The sequence below is a fragment of the Triturus cristatus genome, chromosome 8, assembly GCF_964204655.1.
Source record: "Triturus cristatus chromosome 8, aTriCri1.1, whole genome shotgun sequence".
NCBI lineage: Eukaryota > Metazoa > Chordata > Amphibia > Caudata > Salamandridae > Triturus > Triturus cristatus.
Genome location: NC_140591.1, coordinates 1,621,876,610 through 1,621,884,539, shown reverse-complemented (window position 1 = coordinate 1,621,884,539; position 7,930 = coordinate 1,621,876,610). Strand labels below are relative to the sequence as shown.

Below are 7,930 nucleotides of genomic sequence, written 5' to 3'. Positions count from 1 at the left end.
AGGCACAGAATTTGATCACCAATACTAAATTAATGATCCCTTCTGTATCTCTAAAGTAGGTGATGTGGCTAAGTGGTTAAAGCGCCTGTCTCGTAAACAGGAAATCCTGTGTTAAAATCTCAGCATCACCTTATTATCGGTCCTTACATGTAAAAATAATTTTCATCATGCAAATGTTTAATACATTTTAAAAAGAAAAGTGTTGTTCTGTAAAAATTAGAATGGGTCATCTTAAATTGAAAAACAAAAAAAGTGGTATTGTGAAGATTTTCAAAGTAATGCTTTGAATGAAAAAGGGAAAAAAGAGTGACAAAGAGCAAAATAGAGATAAAAAATCATTCTAGAGTTGAAATCAAGTAATGCATTCTTAAAGAAGGCATAATTAAAACATTTATGAACAGGATAAGCAATATATCAATGAGGTGTTTATGAATAGGATCAGTATCCTCGTCTAAAGTAGTTGAGTAGAGCGTTTTCTGAACTGAGAAATGATTATGAAAGTGAAAAACTCAGGATTCTCTTGAACACCATATGGCAAACTGTTCCTATCAGCATTTTCAAGAGGGTGCTGTGGCTTAACTGGTTAAAGTGCCTATCTATTAACAGGAGATCCTGAGTTCAAATCTCAGCAGTGCCTTGCTTTCCTCATTCTTAAATAAAAAATTATTTTCATTAAGTCGTCCTGTGATTCAATTAAATTGGAAAAGTCTGATTTATCTTTCGGTTGAACAGATCATCTTAAGCCTAATAAAAACTGAAAGTGTTTTCAATATTATAGTAACAATACTGGGATTGCAAAATCAAAAAGGTATTTCAATGAGCAAGAGGCAGATGAAATATAACCTTAGATTTGAGCAATATTGATGAATATATATAAAACAATTATTTATCAACTATTCAAAATATGGGATTGAGTTTAAAATGGGTTCTTTTTTAATACAACACAGCTATTCTTGTTTACAGATTAGGAATCCTTGCTTTTTTAACATTGGAATACATATTAAGACACTTTAACGCAGGCATAGAATTTGATCACCAATACTAAACTAATGATCAATTCTGTATCACTAAAGTAGGTGCTGGGGCTAAGTGGTTAAAGCACCTGTCTCGTAAACAGGAAAACCTGAGTTCAAATCTCAGCAGCACCTTATTATTGGTCCTTACATTGTAAAAATAATTTTCATCACGCAAATGTTTAATACATTTTAAAAAGAAAAGTGTTGATCTGTGAACATTAGAATGGGTCATCTTAAATTGAAAAATAAAAAAAACGTGGTATTGTGAAGATTTTCAAAGCAATGCTTTGAATGAAAAAGGGAAAAAAGAGTGACAAAGAGCAAAATAGCGATAAAAAATCATTCTAGAGTTGAATTGAAGTAATGCATTCTTAAAGAAGGCATAATTAAAACATTTATGAACAGGATAAGTAATATATCAATGAGGTGTTTATGAATATGATCTGTATCCTCGTCTAAAGTAGTTGAGTAGAGCGTTTTCTGAACTTAGAAATGATTATGAAAGTGAAAAACTCAGGATTCTCTTGAACACCATATGGCAAACTGTTCCTAACAGCATTTTCAAGAGGGTGCTGTGGCTTAGCTCGTTAAAGCGCCTTTCTATTAACAGGATATCCTGAGTCCAAATCTCAGCAGTGCCTTGCTCCCCTCATTCTTAAATAAAAAATGATTTTCATTAAGTCCTCCTGTGATTCAATTAAATTAGAAAAGTCTGATTTATCTTTCGGTTGAACAGATCATCTTAAACCTAATAAAAAATGAAAGTGTTTTCAATATTATAGTAACAATACTGTGATTGCAAAATCAAAAAGGTATTTCAATGAGCAACAGGCAGATGAAATATAACCCTAGATTTGAGCAATATTGATGAATATATGTAAAACAATTATTTATAAACTATTCAAGATATGGGATTGAGTTTAAAATGTGTTCTTTTTTAATGCAACATAGCTATTCTTGTTTACAGATTAGGAATCCTTGCTTATTTAACCTTGGAATACATATTAAGACACTTTAACGCAGGCATAGAATTTGATCACCAATACTAAACTAATGATCAATTCTGTATCACTAAAGTAGGTGCTGGGGCTAAGTGGTTAAAGCACCTGTCTCGTAAACAGGAAATCCTGAGTTCAAATCTCAGCAGCACCTTATTATTGGTCCTTACATTGTAAAAATAATTTTCATCACGCAAATGTTTAATACATTTTAAAAAGAAAAGTGTTGATCTGTGAACATTAGAATGGGTCATCTTAAATTGAAAAATAAAAAAAACGTGGTATTGTGAAGATTTTCAAAGCAATGCTTTGAATGAAAAAGGGAAAACAGAGTGACAAAGAGCAAAATAGAAATAAAAAATCATTCTAGAGTTGAATTGAAGTAATGCATTCTTAAAGAAGGCATAATTAAAACATTTATGAACAGGATAAGTAATATATCAATGAGGTGTTTATGAATAGGATCTGTATCCTCGTCTAAAGTAGTTGAGTAGAGCGTTTTCTGAACTTAGAAATGATTATGAAAGTGAAAAACTCAGGATTCTCTTGAACACCATATGGCAAACACTTCCTAACAGCATTTTCAAGAGGGTGCTGTGGCTTAGCTGGTTAAAGCGCCTATCTATTAACAGGATATCCTGAGTTCAAATCTCAGCAGTGCCTTGCTCCCCTCATTCTTAAATAAAAAATGATTTTCATTAAGTCCTCCTGTGATTGAATTAAATTAGAAAAGTCTGATTTATCTTTCGGTTAAACAGATCATCTTAAACCTAATAAAAACTGAAAGTGTTTTCAATATTATAGTAACAATATTGGGATTGCAAAATCAAAAAGGTATTTCAATGAGCAAGAGGCAGAAGAAATATAACCCTAGATTTGAGCAGTATTGATGAATATATGTAAAACAATTATTTATCAACTTTTCAAAATATGGGATTGAGTTTAAAATGTGTTCTTTTTTAATACAACACAGCTATTCTTGTTTACAGATTAGGAATCCTTGCTTGTTTAACATTGGAATACATATTAAGACACTTTAACGCAGGCACAGAATTTGATCACCAATACTAAATTAATGATCCCTTCTGTATCACTTAAGTAGGTGCTGGGGCTAAGTGGTTAAAGCTCCTTTCTCGTAAACAGAAAATCCTGAGTTCAAATCTCAGAAGCACCTTATTATTGGTCCTTACATGTAAAAATAATTTTCATCACGCAAATGTTTAATACATTTTAAAAATAAAAGTGTTGTTCTGTGAACATTAGAATGGGTCATCTTAAATTGAAAAACAAAAAAACGTGGTATTGTGAAGATTTTCAAAGTAATGCTTTGAATGAAAAAGGGAAAAAAGAGTGACAAAGAGCAAAATAGAGATAAAAAATCATTCTAGAGTTGAAATCAAGTAATGCATTCTTAAAGAAGGCATAATTAAAACATTTATGAACAGGATAAGCAATATATCAATGAGGTGTTTATGAAAAGGATCTGTATCCTCGTCTAAAGTAGTTGAGTAGAGCGTTTTCTGAACTTAGAAATGATTATGAAAGTGAAAAACTCAGGATTCTCTTGAACACCATATGGCAAACTGTTCCTAACAGCATTTTCAAGAGGGTGCTGTGGCTTAACTGGTTAAAGCGCCTATCTATTAACAGGAGATCCTGAGTTCAAATCTCAGCAGTGCCTTGCTTTCCTCATTCTTAAATACAAAATTATTTTCATTAAGTCGTCCTGTGATTCAATTAAATTGGAAAAGTCTGATTTATCTTTCGGTTGAACAGATCATCTTAAACCTAATAAAAACTGAAAGTGTTTTCAATATCATAGTAACAATTTCCGGTTATTGCAAAATCAAAAAGTTATTTAAATGAGCAAGAGGCAGATGAAATATAACCCTAGATTTGAGCAATATTGATGAATATATATAAAACAATTATTTATCAACTATTCAAAATATGGGATTGAGTTTAAAATGGGTTCTTTTTTAATACAACACAGCTATTCTTGTTTACAGATTAGGAATCCTTGCTTGTTTAACATTGGAATACATATTAAGACACTTTAACGCAGGCACAGAATTTGATCACCAATACTAAATTAATGATCCCTTCTGTATCGCTAAAGTAGGTGCTGTGGATTAGCTGGTTAAAGCGCCTGTCTAGTAAACAGGAGATCCTGAGTTCAAAGCTCAGCAGTGCCCTGCTTTCCTCTTTCTTAAATAAATTTTTTTTTTCTTTAAGTCATCCTGTGATTCAATTAAATTAGAAAAGTCTGATTTATTTTTCGGTTGAATAGATCATCTTAAACCTAATAAAACCTGAAAGTGTTTTCAATATTATAGTAACAATAATGTGCTTGCAAAATCAAAAAGGTATTTCAATGAGCAAGAGGCAGATGAAATATGACCCTAGATTTGAGCAATATTGATGAATATATGTAAAACAATTATTTATGAACTATTCAAAATATGGGATTGAGTTTAAAATGTGTTCTTTTTTAATGCAACATAGCTATTCTTGTTTACAGATTAGGAATCCTTGCTTGTTTAACCTTGGAATACATATTAAGACACTTTAACGCAGGCATAGAATTTGATCACCAATACTAAATTAATGATCACTTCTGTATCACTAAAGTAGGTGCTGGGGCTAAGTGGTTAAAGCACCTGTCTCGTAAGCAGGAAATCCTGAGTTCAAATCTCAGCAGCACCTTATTATTGGTCCTTACATGTAAAAATAATTTTCATCACGCAAATGTTTAATACATTTTAAAAAGAAAAGTGTTGATCTGTGAACATTAGAATGGGTCATCTTAAATTGAAAAACAAAAAAACGTGGTATTGTGAAGATTTTCAAAGCAATGCTTTGAATGAAAGAGGGAAAAAAGAGTGACAAAGAGCAAAATAGAGATAAAAAATCATTCTAGAGTTGAATTGAAGTAATGCATTCTTAAAGAAGGCATAATTAAAACATTTATGAACAGGATAAGCAATATATCAATGAGGTGTTTATGATTAGGATCTGTATCCTCGTCTAAAGTAGTTGAGTAGAGCGTTTTCTGAACTTAGAAATGATTATGAAAGTGAAAAACTCAGGATTCTCTTGAACACCATATGGCAAACTGTTCCTAATACCATTTTCAAGAGGGTGCTGTGGCTTAGCGGGTTAAAGCGCCTATCTATTAACAGGATATCCTGAGTTCAAATCTCAGCAGTGCCTTGCTCCCCTCATTCTTATATAAAAAATGATTTTCATTTAGTCGTCCTGTGATTCAATTAAATTAGAAAAGTCTGATTTATCTTTCGGTTGAACAGATCATCTTAAACCTAATCAAATCTGAAAGTGTTTTCAATATTATAGTAACAATACTGTGATTGCAAAAATCAAAAAGGTATTTCAATGAGCAAGAGGCAGATGAAATATAACCCTAGATTTGAGCAATATTGATGAATATATGTAAAACAATTATTTATGAACTATTCAAAATATGGGATTGAGTTTAAAATGTGTTCTTTTGTAAGACAACATAGCTATTCTTGTTTACAGATTAGGAATCCTTGCTTGTTTAACATTAGAATACATATTAAGACACTTTAACACAGGCACAGAATTTGATCACCAATACTAAATTAATGATCCCTTCTGTATCACTAAAATAGGTGCTGTGGCTAAGTGGTTAAAGCACCTGTCTCGTAAACAGGAAATCCTGAGTTCAAATCTCAGCAGCACCTTATTATTGGTCCTTACATGTAAAAATAATTTTCATCACGCAAATGTTTAATACATTTTAAAAAGAAAAGTGTTGTTCTGTGAACATTAGAATGGGTCATCTTAAATTGAAAAACAAAAAAAGTGGTATTGTGACAATTTTCAAAGCAATGCTTTGAATGAAAAAGGGAAAAAAGAGTGACAAAGAGCAAAATAGAGATAAAAAACTCATTCTAGAGTTGAATTCAAGTAATGCATTCTTAAAGAAGGCATGATTAAAACATTTATGAACAGGATAAGCAATATATCAATGAGGTGTTTATGAAAAGGATCTGTATCCTCGTCTAAAGTAGTTGAGTAGAGCGTTTTCTGAACTTAGAAATGATTATGATAGTGAAAAACTCAAGATTCTCTTGAACACCATATGGCAAACTGTTCCTAACAGCATTTTCAAGAGGGTGCTGTGGCTTAACTGGTTAAAGCGCCTATCTATTAACAGGAGATCCTGAGTTCAAATCTCAGCAGTCCCTTGCGTTCCTCATTCTTAAATAAAAAATTATTTTCTTTAAGTCATCCTGTGATTCAATTAAATTAGAAAAGTCTGATTTATCTTTCGGTTGAATAGATCATCTTAAACCTAATAAAACCTGAAAGTGTTTTCAATATTATAGTAACAATAATGTGCTTGCAAAATCAAAAAGGTATTTCAATGAGCAAGAGGCAGATGAAATATAACCCTAGATTTGAGCAATATTGATGAATATATATAAAACAATTATTTCTAAACTATTCAAAATATGGGATTGAGTTTAAAATGTGTTCTTTTTTAATGCAACATAGCTATTCTTGTTTACAGATTAGGAATCCTTGCTTTTTTAACATTAGAATACATATTAAGACACTTTAACACAGGCACAGAATTTGATCACCAATACTAAATTAAAGATCACTTCTGTATCACTAAAGTAGGTTCTGTGGCTAAGTGGTTAACGCGCCTATCTCGTAAACAGGAAATCCTGAGTTCAAATCTCTGCAGCACCGTATTATTGGTCCTTACATGTAAAAATAATTTTCATCACGCAAATGTTTAATGCATTTTAAAAAGAAAAGCGTTGTTCTGTGAACATTAGAATGGGTCATCTTCAATTGAAAAACAAAAAAACGTGGTATTGTGAAGATTTTCAAAGTAATGCTTTGAATGAAAAAGGGAAAAAAGAGTTACAAAGAGCAAAATAGAAATAAAAAATCATTCTAGAGTTGAATTCAAGTAATGCATTCTTAAAGAAGGCATGATTAAAAAAAATTATGAACAAGATAAGCAATATATCAATGAGGTGTTTATGAATAGGATCAGTATCCTCGTCTAAAGTAGTTGAGTAGAGCGTTTTCTGAACTGAGAAATGATGATGAAAGTGAAAAACTCAGGATTCTCTTGAACACCATATGGCAAACTGTTCCTTAAAGCATTTTCAAGAGGGTGCTGTGGCTTAGCTGGTTAAAGCGCCTGTCTAGTAAACAGGAGATCCTGAGTTCAAATCTCAGCAGTGCCATGCTTTCCTCATTTTTAAATAAAAAACTATTTTCATTAAGTCGTCCTGCGATTCAATTCAATTAGAAAAGTCTGATTTATCTTTCGGTTGAACAGATCATCTTAAACCTAATAAAAACTGAAAGTGTTTTCAATATTATAGTAACAATACTGTGATTGCAAAAATCAAAAAGGTATTTCAATGAGCAAGAGGCAGATGAAATATAACCCTAGATTTGAGCAATATTGATGAATATATGTAAAACACCTTTTTATGAACTATTCAAAATATGGGATTGAGTTTAAAATGTGTTCTTTTGTAATACAACATAGCTATTCTTGTTTACAGATTAGGAATCCTTGCTTGTTTAACATTAGAATACATATTAAGACACTTTAACACAGCTACAGAATTTGATCACAATACTAAATTAATGATCCCTTCTGTATCACTAAAATGGGTGCTGTGGCTAAGTGGTTAAAGCGTCTGTCTTGTAAACAGGAAATCCTGAGTTCAAATCTCAGCAGCACCTTATTATTGGTCCTTACATGTAAAAATAATTTTCATCACTCAAATGTTTAATACATTTTAAAAAGAAAAGTGTTGTTCTGTGAACAGTAGAATGGGTCATCTTAAATTGAAAAACAAAAAAACGTCGTATTGTGAAGATTTTCAAAGTAATGCT

General features: G+C 31.5%; 2 non-coding genes across 2 annotated transcripts; both read left to right on the top strand.

Annotated features, from left to right (window-relative positions):
• Positions 1–5,666: 5,666 nt before the first annotated feature.
• On the top strand, positions 5,667–5,739 carry TRNAT-CGU (transfer RNA threonine (anticodon CGU)). The gene has a single exon. It is a non-coding gene; the product is annotated as a tRNA-Thr (tRNA).
• Positions 5,740–7,192: 1,453 nt separating this feature from the next.
• On the top strand, positions 7,193–7,266 carry TRNAT-AGU (transfer RNA threonine (anticodon AGU)). Its single transcript has one exon. It is a non-coding gene; the product is annotated as a tRNA-Thr (tRNA).
• Positions 7,267–7,930: the final 664 nt, after the last annotated feature.